Source organism: Lepidochelys kempii, chromosome 13, assembly GCF_965140265.1.
Source record: "Lepidochelys kempii isolate rLepKem1 chromosome 13, rLepKem1.hap2, whole genome shotgun sequence".
NCBI classification, from domain to species: domain Eukaryota; kingdom Metazoa; phylum Chordata; order Testudines; family Cheloniidae; genus Lepidochelys; species Lepidochelys kempii.
The window spans coordinates 3,615,330-3,632,722 of record NC_133268.1 but is presented as its reverse complement, the minus strand read 5'-3'; the positions used below and the strand labels follow the sequence as shown (position 1 = coordinate 3,632,722).

Below are 17,393 nucleotides of genomic sequence, written 5' to 3'. Positions count from 1 at the left end.
ATTCTTTTTCTCAGCCTCTTTGGAATTATGGTTAAAGCTCTGTGCGGATTTGTATCCGCATCTGATCTGGCCCGCGGATACTCACATCCACGGATGCGGATATCTGCGGATTTGCAGGGCTGTTGTTATAGTTGCCAGGATGTGCTGAAGAGCAGAATCGAGCCCCTTAAGTACAACTAATACGTTTCTCTACACGTGTGTAGGAGGCGGCGCCTTAAATTCAGGGATCTCTGTTTCCAAGGAAGTTATTTATTATTCATACTAACTTAGCACCTAGAGGCTTGAACCAGAATGGAGACTCGTGCTAGGTGCGGTACAGGCAGAAAGTATACAGCCCTGATCCCAAGAGTATGCTGGTTTTGGAGTTTAAAGGAATTGTTGTTCTTTGGTGGTTGTTTTTTAAAGCAGCAGATGAGGTAGAGGTGGACAAGCTGAATATTGCACATTGGACTCCATGAGGTGCACGGGAAAAGGGCTGGAGCAGCGGCAAAGGGAGCAGTTTAGTGTAGCAGGGCTTCATGCGAGGAGAAAATATAACCTATGAGAAATAAGCCCAGCTATTAATCCTAATGAGGTAGGAAGGCACTACACATATGTGCTGGATTTTGGTAAGGGCTGTAATATACCAGCCTCCTCTATCAGGATCTGTGACTTGCATCTAAACTTGAGATCAACGGTGAACCTGCTTAGAATATAGGGTCACGCTTTCTAGTGTTCTCCCACAAAAGGGCGAGTGCACTTTTACAGGCATTTGAAAACTATCCACAATGTTGCTTGCAATGCTTGGGCCCCGATGGGTTAGTGAATGTTCTTGGTGGCTGGGTTCTGATAGCACCCCTCGCTGCTTGGAACAGTCCGGATTTATAACAACCTAAACAATGGTGTGGCAAAGGTATGTCCCAGTGATGATAGCCCTGGATCTCTTTGCAGCGGGGAGAGTTCCCTTTATAGCCCAAAGGGCCAGAAATGTCCTTTCAAAACAAAAGCTGATCTCATAGGCCCAGTAGTGCCTGTGGTTTTATATGTTTCAGAGTAATAGCCGTGTTAGTCTGTATTCGCAAAAAGAAAAGGAGGACTTGTGGCACCTTAGAGACTAACCAATTTATTTGAGCATGAGCTTTCGTGAGCTACAGCTCACTTCATCGGCAGTAGCAGATCTCCAAGTGCTTTGCAAGGGAGGCCAGTACCGTTATCTCCATAGGAAAACTGAGGCTCAGGAAAGTGAAGGTCATCCAGCAGGCCACTGGCATAGCTGGGACTAGAACCCAAGTCTCTCAAGTCCCAGCCCAGTGTTTTACCCATGAGACCAGACAGACTTTGAGGTAGTAGGTGCTGAAAACTTCACTCTCAGTGAGCTCCATGCGGTGGGAAGTTCAGCACCCCTAGAAGAAATCTGGTCATTGTTATTTAAGGGCCTGTCTTTAGGTATTCCATTTTAAAGGCCCCAAAGGAAATAGAGATGAAATCTTGGTAGCAGAGTGAACCTGAACCATGCATCCAGCCAGACATGCTGGAGAACATAGGGTCTGATTCAGCAAAGCACTCGAACATATCCTTAATTCACACTGACTTCAGTGGAACTTACACATGCTTCGGGTTTGCACGTGGACCTAAGTGCTTCACTGAACTGTGGTCACTGTGAGCACACAGTACCTGAGGTCCAGGGACCTGTATGTTCTCCCTGTAACTTTCTACTGGTTTTTGTTGTCGAAGAGACCAAGCTTTAGTTTTAAAATCAAAGAACGTGTCCAGCCCTTCTGACTAGGGCAGAGCTGTCAGGATGGAAGCTGACCTGGTGTGTCCCTGATGCTTCAGTCAAACAATAGCAAATTCAGAGGTGTAAACTCTTATCCAAGCAGCCAGTTCAGCTCAACTCCAACCACCCTGATAGCCCCTTTTGGAAATGCTAAGTGTTGTGAAGTGGGGCAGTTAAACTCAATTGATACTGAAGCATTCTCAGAGGCACTATCTTTATGCCCAAATGCTCCCCTCCCATGCACTGTGTAGGAGTCCTTTGTTCTCCCAAGAAGGACTTCCACAGGTTCTCTCTGGAATGTTTTCTATTAGAAGCCTTCCCCCTGCAGCCAGGATCCTGTAAGTCTGCAGCAAGGGCAACAGAGATTGGAGCCAGCTTTAGAGATTCTGTGGCTTTTGGCAGTGTGTCGTCTGCATTAACAAGGAGCCCACTACTCGCTGCAGAATTCCAGAGGCATGGATTGCATGCTGCCCTTTCTGGCCTTGCGGAGGGTACAGAATTGCCATGGCTTGAAATGCTCTGAAGACTCGGGCTATGTCTACACTGGAAATGGTACAGTAGTGCAGCTGTATCACTATAGCACTGTAGTGTAGACACATGCTACGGTGACAGAAGGGGTTCTTCTAACCACCGCTCTGAGCGGTGGTAGCTAGGTTGACGGAAGAATTTGTCTGTCGACCCAGAAGTGTCTGTGCAGTGGTTTAATTACAGCACACAAGGCTTGCAGTTTTTCGCAGCCCTGAGCGATGTAGTTAGGCTGACCTAACTCTCTAGTGTGGCCCAGCCCTGGTGCCTTGAGCTGCCCTCTGGCAGCAGGGGTGTGTGGATGGGGCATTACAATCTTCAAAAAAAAACCCAGTGACTGAACCCATTTTTCACTGTAGGTTATAAAACAACAGCACTTAGCTTTTACCTGGTGCGTCTCATCCCTGGGTATGGAAACGCTGTACAAAGGTGTTATCTCTGACAGAGGGGACAAAGGCACCGAGACGGGACATGACTTACCCAAGGTCACTGAGTCAGTGGCAGAGCTGGGGATAGAACCCAGGTCTCCTGACTCCCAGGCCAGCTTCCTCTCCAGTTTTCCTTTCTCAGGATAAATTGTCAAAGGTGGGCAAGCACAGGGATTTTGACTGGTATGCCCAGAAACCCCCAGCCCTTTGTGGCTGGGTAGCGAGGCTGCTGGGGCTAGATCTGGTGAGGCGCTGATCATCTCCTGCATGGTAGTGAGCGCTCTCCTCTTCTGTCAGAGGCTATGTCTATGTAAGCAGAGTCAGGTTGAGCTCTACCCTGACATCTGGTGGTGAGTTGTGGAAAAGGTCTTCAAGGGCTGATCTCGTTTTCATGAGCACACCCACCCCGCTTAGCATGATGGGACTGCTTGCCAAAATGGTCACTTTGCCTGCTGTGGGATCCCCGGTCTCTTTGTTATTGGGGCAGGAGTAATAAAGTGTTGTTATCCCGGTTATGTAAATCAAGGACAGTAGAACTGTACCTGGCATTTTATGATTGAAGGACTTGCCCTCAACTAAGTAGCACTCGCTAGGCAAGGGATGTGGGTTTTAGAATCCAGTGAGATGAGAGAGGCTGGGAATAGGTATGTGTACCTGGGGGTGTGGGTGCCTTTCGAGGGCTTGAAACACCAATTTCACTCCATTCTCTCTACACTGTGTAATATCAGAGCTGAGTTTGGTTCTGTTAGGAGTCTGATTGCAGGCTGCTGAGCTGATTTCACTTGGGGCCAATGTTGCACCAGTACTGAGGCTCCCCTACTATGAGCTGAAATCGCTAAAAAGCTAAAATTACAAAGAGCTGAAATCACTGAGTGCTGTTAGCGAGTTTTGGGAAGCCCAGACATCGGAGCCAGCCAGCACAACACCACTACAAACGGCCAGTGTACTGATGGTGAGCACCAGAGAGGAACTTGCCCAACAAATGCAGGTCCTGACAGAACGGATAGCTGAGCTGCAAAGCACCATTGACCGAGCTAAGACTTCCAAGAATAAGGAGCCTCAAACTGGGACAATGGAGAGGTCAACATTTAGAGCCACCGGCCCACCCAGACGAAGGGGGAAAGGAGAATTCTTCTGCTACTGATGTGGTCAGGATGGGCACGGAGCTGCCAAGTGCCGTAATGAAGAAAATCCCTCCTTAGTGTATGGAAAGCTGAGGATCAGTTGGGAGAGATCCTGTAACCGCCAGAGGGTCTGGGGATGGGGACCACCCAGGCCTGCAGGATTTGAAGAGTCCCTCAGAAAAGACTGTCCAGCTGGGATCCCTGCAGGACTGATAGGGCCTCGAGCAGAGGTCACGGTGAGGATCGAAGGGGTGGAGTGTAAAGCAGTGCTTGACACTGGATCTCAAGTGACTATTATATTTCAGTCATTCTACCAACAGATGCTTAGGCACCTGCCTATACAGTCACTGACCGGCCTTGGTCTGTGTGGCCTCAGCATGGATGAATACCCCTACCAAGGGTATGTCATAGTGCACCTGGAATTCCCAGAGGAGGTTGCTGGAGTAAGAGAAGAGGTAGACACAGCTGCCTTAAGATGCCCTGACCCTAAAGGGACCTCTGATGTGTCTGTGTTGATAGGGACCAACTCCAGCCTCTTCAAGGTACTCACGGATTACTGCAGATGAAGGGCTGGGGACCAGTACCTGAATACCCTGACGATCCATCCGCTTTGTGCTGAAGCCTATAAGAAAATCGAGAGCGCTAAAAAGGAGACATCTGAGCTACCGATTGGGGCACTGAAGTATGCGGGCACGACCCCCTTAGTAGTGCCTGCAAGGACAGAGCAAGAGGTGCTTCTCATGAGTACCTGGCTGAAAGGCAGTAAAGGGGCATTAGCAATGATAGAGCAGCCGGTGGAAGGAGAGCTCCCGGAAGGAGTGCTGGTCCCTAGTGGAGTCATAACCCTACCTGCTGAAGCCCAGGAAAGAGTGACTATACTAATTTGCTAAAGAAACGTGTCGCAATGTTGTTGTGAAGCAAGGACAAAAGATAGCAGACCTCTTTGAGCCTGAATCAATTGTAAAACCCCAGTGTGAAACTCAAGTTCCGACAATAGACCCAGCAAAGTTTGACTTTGGAGATTCACCAGTGCCCAAGGAGTGGAAAGATCGCCTGAGGAAGAAACTTTGGGAAAGATCCAAGGTGTTCTCACTGCATGAGTGGGATGTGCAAAAGCAGGAGAGCACAACATCAGACTGCATGATTCTCGACCTTTTAGGGAGAGATCTAGGAGGATTGCTCTCTCTGAGATGGAAGATGTGCGACATCATCTTCAGGAGCTGGCTGTGACTGGCATCATTACAGAGTCCCGCAGCCCCTACGCCTCACCCACTGTGGTGGTCCGTAAAAAGAATGGGAAAATCCGGATGTGTATTGTCTATCGCACTCTAAACAGGAGTGCTGTGGTTGACCAGTACACTATGCCTCGAGTCCAAGATGCCTTAGACTGTTTACTGGGAAGCCAGTGGTTCTCTGTGTTGGATCTTCGGAGCGGCTACTACCAGATCCCTCTGGGAGAAGAAGATAAGGAGAAGACAGCCTTCATCTGCCCATTAGGGTTTTATCAGTTTGAACGCATGCCCCAAGGGATTTCTGGAGCACCTGCCACATTTCAACAGCTTATGGAGAAAGTTGTGGGAGACATGAATTTACTGCAAGTGTTAGTTTATTTGGGTGACCTGATTGTGTTTGGTAGAATGTTGGAGGAGCATGAAGAAAGACTTTTTAAAGTGCTTGATAGGTTGGAGGATTATGGTTTGAAGCTTTCAATTGACAAATGCCAGTTCTGCAGAACTGGCATTTAAGTATGTGGGTCACATCATGTCCCATGAGGGTGTGAGTACTGATCCCGATAAAATAGAAGCACTTACTCCATGGCCGTGTTCAAGTAACTACAGAGAACTCAAGACCTTTCTTGGATTTAGTGGCTACTACCGCATATTTGTGAAAAATTATGCTACGATTGTAAAACCTCAGAATGATCTTACCAGGGGACACCAATCCCGCAAAAACAAATTAAGACCAAGAATAAGGGGAAGTCCCCACAGCCTCCTGTACAGAGACACTATGGTCCCTTTGAACCATTTGGGCCACAGGGGGATGAGAGATGTGAAAAGGCATTTCAAGAAATCATTACTTGCCTAACTCGTGCTCCAGTCCTAGTCTTTGCTGACCCAGGCAAACCGTTTATCCTGCATACTGATGCCAGTTTGGAGGGTCAGGGAGCAGTCCTGTACCAGGAAGTGGAAGGCAAATGTAAACCTGTAGCCTTTGCCAGCCGAGGACTGTCTGACAGTGAAACTCGCTATCCCACCCACAAGCTGGAGTTCTTGGCCTTGAAATGGGCCACCACCGAGAAATTTTGAGACTACTTGTATGGTGCCCAGTTCCATGTGTGGACAGACACCAATCCACTGACTTATGTGTTAACGAGTGCTAAGCTGGATGCTACAGGGCAGAGATGGGTGGCTGCTTTGGCTAGCTAAGAGTTCAGCATTCAATACTGATCAGGGAGAAGCAATGTAGATGCAGATACGTTGTCCACACCTCTGAAAGTTGCTGTGATACCCACTGATGGAGTGAGAGCTATTTGCAATGTGAATTGTCGAGAGCTAGAGGCCCATGAGAGCCCTCAGGGATGTTGCAGAAGCTCTGGGCTTGCCCCCTGAAAGCGCGCCTTCTGCCTCGGTGAACTATATTGCATTGGACCAATCTCCTTTGCCCATGCTCAATGCTGCTGACTGGCAAGAAGCCCAGCTGCAAGATATTGACATTTGTGATGCACTACTTGCCAAAAGGGAGGGGTGAAGTCCAGCTGCGGTTGTCCCACCTAACCCGGAGGGTAAACTACTATTGAGAGAATGGACCAAACTAAAACTGATTCAGGGAGTGCTACACCGAATGGCCATGGACCCTTTACAAAAGCAACGAGCACAACTAGTGCTGCCAAAAGAGTACAGAGCCCTGGCCATGAGGGCCCTGCATGATGACTTTGGGCATTTGGGGATGGAGAGGACCCTGGAACTGATTCGTAGTAGGTTCCATTGGCCCTGGATGGCTGAAGATGTTTGCAGGAAATGTGAGACATGTGCTCGATATGTTCAAAGGAAAACTCTGCTCACAAGGGCTGCATATCTGAAGAACAGCACCAGCAACAAACCTTTGGAGCTGGTGTGCATTGATTTCTTGTCTCTAGGAGTAGACGAGGAATGTTGGGGACATTCTAGTAGTGACTGACCATTTTACACGGTATGCACAGGCATATCCCACACGTGATGAGAGGGCCACCACCGTCGCTCGAGTATTGTGGGACAAATATTTCTCAGTGAATGGATTCCCAGCCCGGATACACTCGGATCAGGGGTGGGACTTTGAGAGTCACCTTCTGAAGGAGGCGCTGAGGATAGCGGGAATTAAAAAGTCTAGGACAACGCCTTATCACCTGCAAGGTGATCCTTAGCCAGAGAGGTTCAACCCTGTTAGATATGTTGGGGACTTTGCGACCAGAGCAGAAGGCAACCTGGAGCCAGCATGTCGTATTCCTGGTGCATGCCTACAACACCACAAAGAACGATGCTATGGGAGTCACCCCATATCTCTTGATGTTTGGGCGAGAACCAAGATTGCCCATAGACTTGTGCTTTGGTATATCAGAGGATGGAGATAGCTATGAAACTCATCAGCAATATGTATCCTGACTAAGAGAAAAGCTGCGGGATGCTTATCACTTAGCTACATCTGCGGCTCGGAAGAGCTCAGACCGCAACAAACATCGATATGATGCTAGAGCGCATTCGCAGGAGCTCCAGCCGGGGGACAGAGTCCTGCTGCGAAATTTGAGTATTGCTGGCAAACACAAGATAGCTGATAGGTGGAAGGCACTTCCTTACCTGGTGATGGAAAAGCTGGGAGATTGGTCTTCAAGATCAAACCTGTAGTGGGTCCAGGGCAAATAAAGACAGTACATAGAAACCTTTTGCTCCCTGTGGGGGAGTTGGTAGGCACCCCTTATGAGATGGGCCACGACAGGGCAACCAGACAGAACAAAAGTGCTAAACCAAAGCCGCCATCCAACACGGACAGCGGGCCCCCTGCAGCTAACCTACCCCTATTCAGCACATCTGAGAGTGAGTCTGAGGAGGAAGACATGACCATAGTGTACTCTGGAATGGAGATCAGATTTCGGTCTTGATTAGCTGAGCCAAGAGAGCGCTCCCCCTCATCAGCCCTAAATCCCATGGCGGAAGTATTTAGGCCCGTTACTGGCACCCCTGTGCCGCCGATGGGACGCCCCCTGTGATGACACACACACAGGATATTGGACAGTGGAGACATACAGGTGGAAGGTGCCCTGGGCACCTTGGACTTTCCACTGGTAGAACCAGAGATGCAGGGGCCTACGCCAGTAGCCGAGGGACCCTCAAAGGAAACCTCTCCATCTGTCGCTCCCACCCCCCCCTCCACAGCAGAGATTCTCAATAGATGGGACAGGGTAATAAGATCAGTAAAACAGTTAACTTATGATGCACCAGGGGTGACTAGTGAGGAGCCAATACGTTTAGCACACAGGCTTGTGGAAGCCACAGTGGGCTTCCTGAGGCCCTTTGGAAGGAACCAATGAGTTAGTCTACTAGAGGCGCCCAGGGGGGTGGTATGTGATTGTCCCAGGTCACTGGGTGGGGGCTCGAGCTGGTTTTGCATTGTGTTATTGAAACAGAACCCCTAGATACTGAACCCGGCCCTTGTTGCTGCCAACTCTGATGGGCAGAAGGGTTACATCTACACTGCAAAGGCTATGCCAGCATAGCCGCTTGGTGCAGACTCAGCCTACCTAGCCATGGTCCTAGTCTGTCTATGCTGCAAATGGAAGCTCTGTTGAAGAGGAGTTTCCTGACTGTTGTAACTGTGGTGTACATGGGCCCTTGGTGACTTGACAGGGCATGCAAAGGGCTTTCTGTTCAGTGCGGTAAATCAGCTGTATGCCTTGAACCTAAATATGATTGGTTAAAAGAATATAGTCTCCATGCACCATACAGTAAAAGGGTCTCTGTTAAAACAATGGAGCTACATAACTGAGACCTTTTTCTCCACCAGTCATAGCTCTTTAAACGCTGGATGCCTTGAGATGAGCAGACCTGCCAGTGGGAATGTGTTGCCTTGTTTGACGTCTAGCAAACCCATGACTCCTGTCAGGAGGAACGTTACTGGCTCTGGGGTTACTAACCCGAACAAGAGAGTCCTGTCCCCTGATCCAAGGAGAGCTTTTCTTTCGTGCCAGATTACTGATACTTCCTCCCAGGGCGTGTGCCACATTGTCTGGAGTGGCTCACGAGCGTGAGTGTCGACTGCAGGGCAGACTGTCAGAAAACAGGGCAGACACCCCACTCTGGTGGTGCGTTCTATAATTAGATTTCACCAGTAACAAATGTGAACTCCTGGGTCACTGTAACTGTCTTTCCATGGAGTCCCAGACATCCCAGTAGGCTCTCCAGTCTATCTTGCTGTCCAGGCAAGCTGGACTTAGTGATAACTGGTCACTTACACCAAAAATTACAAAATATTGAGGTTGCTCCTAGCCCCAAGAGACCAGTCACTTTCCCCTGATCAATGAATACCCTAGATCAGTGCATATGGCTACCAGGGGCTTTTCTTGCAGTCACAGCCTCCTGGGTGGTAACTGGAGTGTGGGGGGAAGAGCAGCGGCCCCTCCCGCATGGCCGCCGGCAGGGCTTGGGCCCTGCCCCCCTCTGGAGCCAGCCAGTGTGCTTTCCCCACCTTCCTGGGAACGATGGGGCTCAGGCTTCTTGCTTTAGTCCTGGGGTGGCGGGCGGCAGGCTCTGGCCGCGTGCTGATAAGCTCCAAACGCAGGGCTTTGGGCTCTGGGCTTTGGCTGCGCAGTGGTGGGCTCCGTCCCTTAACTGCAGGGCTCCATCTCCTGGCTGCAAAGTTCACTATCCCACTCATAGCCTGGCCCCTGCTGCCTCCCCTGACCCCCACTGCCTCCCTACCCACCTCCCCATCCAAGGCTGAATTTGTCCCCCGACTTGCCAGGGTTGAGTAAATCTGTTGTGAAAAGTGATATTTGTATGTTTGTTAATATCACTTTTCACTGTCTCCCAGATAGCAAACACGTCTGCATCTGTGAAGAGTGATATTAATAAACATACAAATATCACTTTTCACAGGCGCAGACTGACTAGCTAGCAAATCTAAAAAGAAAACGCAACCAAAAAAGCAAAAGAAACAACAACAAAATACAAGGACATGCAAAGCACCTTATTTGTGTTTCTATTTTGTTTTAGGTCCAGTAAAGAAATAGAGACAACTGTACATTATTTTTATTATTCAGTCTGTGGAAAACCCCTTCATACATAAATTACTGTGATTTGGAAATGTCTGTGTGCCTATTTATTTTTTTCCTAAAGTTAATTAAGTATTTTAGGAAAAATTGTCAGAGCGGCCACCAGCAAGAGTTGGTGGCCGCACTCTGACTCCACCAAAAAATGTGTTGTGAGAACCCCAGCCCTAGATCTTACACCAAAGACAACACCTGTAGCCAATCCTGTAATAAACTGTCAAAAGGTTTATTAGCTAGGATAAATAAATTAGTTATTTAAAGGTGAAAGCAAGCAAACATCTACACCCAAATGAGTTGCAATCCAGCTCCTAAGAGTGACAGAATTGCAGTGATCTCTCAATTTGACATGTCTTTTAGGGCAGACCCAGGGATAACCCGAAGAGATCTCGTTTCAGTTTACAGCAGTGGTTTTTAACCTGTGGCCCAGAGACCGCTGGGGGTCCACAGACTATTTCTTAAGATTTCCAAAGGGGTCCCCACCTCCCTTTGAAATTTTGCAGGGGTCCGCACAGGAAAAAAGGTTGAAACCACTGAGCTAGAGTCTCTGGCCCTGTGAGAGTTCAAACAGCAAAGAGATGAAAAATCATGTCAGCTATTTTTATTTTCCTCTTCCAGCGTTCAAATGGCTGGGATGAGGCCTTCTGCACAGGTGGAGGGGGGAAATAAACAAAGCTTTTGTCTTATGAGGGCCCACTTAATTTTTCAGAGTCTTCCTGGACAGGTGGGGGAACGAGTCCCGTGCCTGGCTTCACAAGTTCAGAGCAAACATTTTCAAAGTTATAAATTGAAACTTACATATTTCCTTATTTGCAGAGTTGTTGTTGCCCTGTCAGTCCCAGGATATAGAGGAGAGGTGATCTCTTTTAATGTCCTCACCCGCCTTGTCTCTCTTGTATTTCCTTATAGCGTGGAATACAGACATAACAAGTGAGATTAATGCATGCAGCAAATTAAAGCATTTCACAGAGTCTAATTACTCAATAAATTCTAACAATACAATCACACCTGTCACAGGTGAGCTGGTTTGTTTTCCAGCTGTGGGTTCGTCAGTTCTTAGCTCACACCTACGGTCTTGGCCAGAGCTGGCACTTGGCTCACCAGCATCACAGCGTGACTCTGCAATTTGTGCAGTTAAATCATAATAGCAATAATATTACTTGGCACTTAACGTCTTGATTGCCACCACAAACAATAAATAACTCTCCTAGCAATGTGCTAGGAAGGGAGGTGGTGCTAGTCTCACTTTGCCTGCAGGGAAATTGAAACATGAGGTCCGATGCATCCTTGGCATAAGTCAAGTAAAACGGTAGCATTCCACCTGGAAAGAATTTGTCCCATGGGAAGATTTGTGGCTTTACCTTTTCCAGCCCACTGTGGTAATTGAGTTGGGCCGGATTTCCATAGCACCCAGGAAGCCAGGCTGGGAGCAAGTTGCCGTTTGCCCCATTGCTGCATGCACACCGGATTTGCAGGAGACAATTAAGTGCGCCAACATGAAAATCAGGCCCAAAGGCCATATGTTGCGTGATCTAAGTACAAGGAACTTGCTGGGTCAATGGGCGCATTGCGTGTGGCCACAGGGCAGCGGATGATCTTTGGTTATGTCCTAAGGCTCACAGGGAACCCCGGTGGATGCTGTGTCAGAGATGGCAAGCTGAGGACTCCATGAGGCTGGGAAGGTGCCTCGCTTGTGTTTAGGATTATTCTGGACTGGGATCAAGCACTTTTCCCCCTTAGGAATGACCTTATTGCTGATGCAGATGAGATATATTGTTAAAGTGCAGTCGCACGATGACCCAGCAAACTGCTGGCTCAGTGAGTATGGCTGTTGGTGAAAAGCTGTGAATACCCAGGCCTTAGGACTTGTTTCTCTAACACTGGCTAATCAATAGGCAGGAGACCTTGAGCATCCTCCTATCACACTGAGCTGCCTTGGGTTCAGGGACTCCAGATCTGTGTCACTATTAGATTGTCTTTGCTTTGCTATTAGCATATCAGCAGGTTATCTGGGTATCCCCTGGCCCCAGAAGAGGCCAGACACAGCCTCGCAGCTGCTCCTCTCAGGCAGGATAGTCTCTGGAACTGCAGATACGTTTGTCCGACAGAGATTTGGATTTTCTTGTTTGTTTTTTTATTTTCCAGCATTTTTTAGATGGAAATGCTGGTCCCACATCAGTCAGGGATTGACCTAGGACTAAATGAACTTTTGCTGGGTCCCAAAGGCGCTTGACTAGCCGATACATTGCAGCGTTTAATTCTGAACTTCTAGCATGGAGTTTTATCTGATATTTAGACTTGAGTAAATTTTAGCTTTTTAACTACATGTCCCCCCTAGGTAAAAATCCCTTGAGCTTGGAGCCAAGTGAAACAACACGGAACTGCCTTGACCTTCTCTCCAAATGCACTTTGTCCTGATGGACTCCATTGTGGGGAGCTTTCTTGGTGAAATTTTAACAAAATTGGTAACAAAAATAAAAAGAGGCGATGCGGGGGGGGGAACGTCCTCAATGGGATACTGACAGGGCGGGGGGGAAGGGACTGCAGGCTGTTGGAGAGTTACTGCAAGGACCCGTATGTGGTGTCTGGTTTTCAAGATGACTCTCCTTTCTGGTCAGGGGGGTTTCTCTCTCTGGTAACTGGAAAGATCGATATCGTGCTGCTGTCCTCGCTGTACCATCCTGGTCTCCCATCAGCTCACTTCCTGGTCATGTGGCTCCATTTCCCCGTCAGACCATTCCTCCCATACCCCGACCACAGAGCTCTGCACTCTCTGTATTAATCCTCTCCTCCCACGTGCTCCAGCCCCACAGCCTCTGCACGTTCTCTCTCCACATGCTGCTGTGTTGTGATGGATGGTCCGTCACTGGCATGTTTAAATTAGGATTGCATGGGCTGCGGCGCCCAGGGGGCCACCTGGGCTATGGCCCAGCTACTTTTTGGTCCCAACTTGGAGGAGGTGATCCAGTGGTTCTGGGGCAGGATGGGGGTGGGGCGTCACAGAGGGACGGTGGCTGGAGCAGGGACAGGAGCTGCTGCGGGCCGAGTGCAGGGTGTACTCCAATTCCTGCCAGAAGCAGGATCTCTGTCACACACACACACACTTCAAATGGTGCTCTGCGGCTCCTGCAAGATGGCAGGGTTTTCTCAGAGATCTGCTCTGCTTCAAACGGGAATTATTGCAGGGAAGTCCAGAGTCTGGTGGTGTACAAGAGGCTCACAATTGTCCCTTCTGCCTTTCTAATCGGACTCTCTGGAACCTCCAGTCCACATGCCACATCCCCCATCAGTCGGCCCCCGTAGTGTTGTTTAACACTTGTGTAGTGATCGCACCTGGCTAACCAGGTCAGCACCCTCTAGGGGCCGGGTCCCGGACACACACAGTAAATGACAGCCCTGCCCCAAAGCATGCACATGCTCCTAATCCCTCCTTGGCCTTTCCCATGCTGAGCCGCCACTCTTCTGTGCCCCTGAGGAATTTCTGCTTCCTGCGTGTGGACGGGGAGCTTGGTTACACTCCCAGTGCCGTTACTTGTTCTGTCCTTGGGCAGCTCGGGAAATGGACTAGGCTAGTAGCCCGCTGTCACTGCTGGCAGACTAAGCAATCGGTCTAGCATGCTACAGTGAATTTCTGAGAAACCCGTGGAGGTCAGCCCGTCTGCTGCTTTAATCCCATTATGATTATGTCTGCAGGGTAGGAAAGCAGCATCTGAAGGGGATTTCACCCAAGTGGGGAGCCAGGAATGTCTGGGTACTAATCTCAGCTCTAATCCCAAAACCTGTCAGCATTGGTGTGTCCCTGTAGCACAGGTGAGGAGGATCATATCTACTCACCTTACAGGGGTGGCAAAAGAGTTGATCAGTGACCGGACCACAGTGCTAAGGGTGCTGAGGATTAGAGCTATTCCAAATTATTATTTCTATCTCCATTGCATCCCCACCAAGCATGCTCTGTGCTAGGTGTTGCATATACACCTGGGAAGAGACAGTCCCTGCCGCAAAGAGCTTGCATTGTACAGTATACTCCTGATTTTCCAAAACCCTATTCTCTAAACCTCCACACTGTCCGTCCTGGGGGGGACAAGGGAGGGATTTGGGTGACGTGGAGATTTGTATAAGAGAGCAGAGCCCCCGGGCTGCAGGGTCTCCTGGCAGCTAAACGGCTCCTGTGACAGTGCAGGGAGCCTTCCGCACCCCTGCTGTCACAGGAGGGCTCCTGCCCTCTCTGTTACCTGAACTCCTGATTATTTGAATAAAATCCATGTCCCTGCTGCTCTTCGGATCATCAGGAGCATTCTGCATCTAGATGGGCAAAGGGCGGGAAAAACAAAGTCTTGTTATCCCCATTGTACGGATGGGTGGATAGATGCAGAGAAGTGAAATCACTCGCCCACGGTCACCCAGGGAATCTGTGGCAGAGCAGGGATTGAACCAGCTCTCCCAAATCTTGTTCTGCTGCCCGAACCCCAAGAGCATCCTTTTTCTGATCACTATGGTCCGAGAAATGGCCTTTTGAGTGTTCCCTTGTGCTCCTTGCAACCCACCATCCACCCCAGCTCGGAAAACGACATCTCTTCTTTTACATCTGTGTTGCTGCAGCGTCCAGCGGCTCCCCCAGGAAACAAAGCCAAGTTGTGCTTGGTGCTGAAAAGTCATACGATTATTTATTATGTAGCCTAATCGGTAAATGGGAGTTGATTCTACATAACATGCGGTGGCCTGAGAGGCTGGTGCCTCCAGATCAGGTACAGGAGTGAAATTGTTATTAAATTGAGGAGCACACGAGAAACAATCCAGTCCATGTTCTCTGACTAGCAATGGTAGAAATGTATAGCTGCGAAACTGACAAAATCGTGAACTCTGTAACATAGCAAAGGAGACAGAGCCAATATAGAATGTCCAGCACTTGCGTTACTCACATCATGCTTGTGGAGAACCCCGAAGTAGGCCAGGTGATCTGTGCATAGTCATCAGGTTAGCGCGTTCCCATGTATCCCACCTCCCATAGGGAGGGCTGCCCCCGTTCATGTTCAACATTGGTTACAGCCTCCTTTCCTTAGACATACTTCCACGTCTCAGTAATATTGGGGCTCCTAATTCTCGTAGGTTAATTAACCCATGGCATCCTAATCACTAGCGTTTATGTCAGTCAGTTGCTATGGTATTTCTGCAGTTAGTATATGTATGTTTTGGTTAAACTCATCAGCTGTTAAACTTTTCCTTAAAATTCCCTGTTTGCAGTGCATTCTATCAGTTAGTTCCCCCTTTTAACTTAAAGCTTTAGGCCTTGCTTTAGTCATGTTAAGCTAAACAGTCCTACAGGCCTGAGGCCTGTAGGTCCTTGCTTTACAGCCTTAATCCGTACATACACCTCTCTGCGGTATCTAGGTGTGTTTTTCAGGGATATGGCAGGCTACCGTGATTTGTATTGCCATAGCACCTAGGAGTCCTAGTTGTGGCCCAGGACCCCCATGCGCTAGGTGCTGTATAAATGCAGATGAGAAAGGTGGTCCCTGCTTCAAAGAGTTTACAACTGATGTCTAGGGAGACGACAGATGGCTACAGGGATAAATATACAAAGCCTGTACAGTAAGAGACAGGGTGCCATCCCTTCTAAATAAAGACATGCAGTTTGTAGGTTCAGCCTTGCAGTGTGAGATTTGATAGTTTAATTCCGTGTGTTGTCTGCAAAGGTTTTGAAACAAACACCCAGAGATGAGTCAGGGGTGATTTATTTCTAGACGCAGCGTAGGTGACTGAATCTGAACGGAGAAATTCTAATGATGCACCGGCTTTCTGCTGGGTAGTTTAATGACTACTTTCTGCTTCAGTAAGTGATCTCCCATTGGGCTATGATTTTGCTGCGTCTTAGAAGCTAAAGATTGGGCCTGATGAGTGTGTGGTTGGAGTGCTACAAGGTATCTGGGGTTTCTGTAGGTCATAGCCTGCCTTCTGAGTCAATGCTGTACTGATGCCAGGGTGCTAGAGAGGTATTTGGATTGGAGTAAGATGAAGGTCCTGATCATGTATGGACATTTAAAACACTGGGCACTTTCAACATCTGTAAGGGGGGCAGGGGAGGGCTGGCCATGGTGTGCTGGGGAAATTCCAGCGCGAGTTGATTCTGTTACCTGAATCCCCCCGCAATTTCAATTGGACGTGGGCTATGTCTCATCCCAAACTTTTGCCTGGTTCTTCTGTGCGTTGTTAAACAGCTGCTGTGTTCCACCCCAGAGGTGGGTGAAAGGATCCTTGCTTGTGAAAATGCTTTGCAACGAGAAGCTTCTGTATAAAATGAATGCAAGATCTTGCACTTGGCTTCGTTCTTTATAACAGGGCTGAAGCTACTACAAATACTGCGTTTCCTTTCTCTGGAGATTCCACTCCTTGAGGTGCTAACCAGAGGCCAGAGGTGTCATTTTGGGGCCACTGATGTGGGTTTTCGCCCTAGAACTCAGGTTTTGTCTGGCCTGTGGTGCCAGAAGGATTGATTTATTTAAGAGACAGGCATGTGCCTGGCCCTGCACCAGGTGTCTGCCCCAGGTGCTTTGTCTTGTGGTCAAGGTGGGCAGGGGATGGGCCTTCACCTTGTAAGCAGTGCCCCATAATGCTGTCAGCAGTGCAGCTCCACAACCCCCATCATTCTCCAGTTTCCTCCTGAGACCTGAAGGATTGCTTATGGGATGCTCCCAGCCACTGGTTACCCAGGAAACGGCCCACAGAAGGCTTCCAACCCATTACCCATGGGGCTGTGCACTGAGCCGTGAGTCACCTTTCCCACATCTGGACTCTGACTGCTCGGCAGCCCGACAGGGTGTATTCGTTTCTGCTGGTGCGTCCATCACCTTCTTATCTAGGTGCTGGCTGCAGCAGTTAAGGATCACTGCTGTGATAGTCAAGCTCGCCGTCAGTGGAAGCAATAGGGGGTGTGTGTGCGGGGGTTGATGGGACAAAGAGGCAGCAGGACCCCAAGGCAACTAGCACAGAAAGGAAACCTTCTGAGCACTTAGTGCCTGGATTGCGGGGGGCCTGAGGGCAGTGAGGCTGCAGCTAAGCACAGAGGTGCCAGTGGAATGAAGGCACAGCAGTGAAGGGTACAGTGGGATATACCTGTCCCACGTGGTGTTCCATTCGGACAGTGTTTCTCAAACCAAGGAGGAGGGGGCAGGCTGATTTCAGGGGTTGCAGACAGAGGAGAGGGCCGCCGTGGGTGGGGAAAGTTGCAGGACCCCGGAGCTGCCCCATCCCCCTTCCATCCCCATCCC

The 17,393-nt window shown here is 49.2% G+C and overlaps 1 protein-coding gene across 6 annotated transcripts in view; it reads left to right on the top strand.

Annotated features, from left to right (window-relative positions):
* The window catches only part of HELZ2 (helicase with zinc finger 2), a 52,423-nt gene that overhangs the window by 1,510 nt on the left and 33,520 nt on the right, over positions 1-17,393 (top strand). The gene's annotated exons all lie outside the window — the stretch shown is intronic.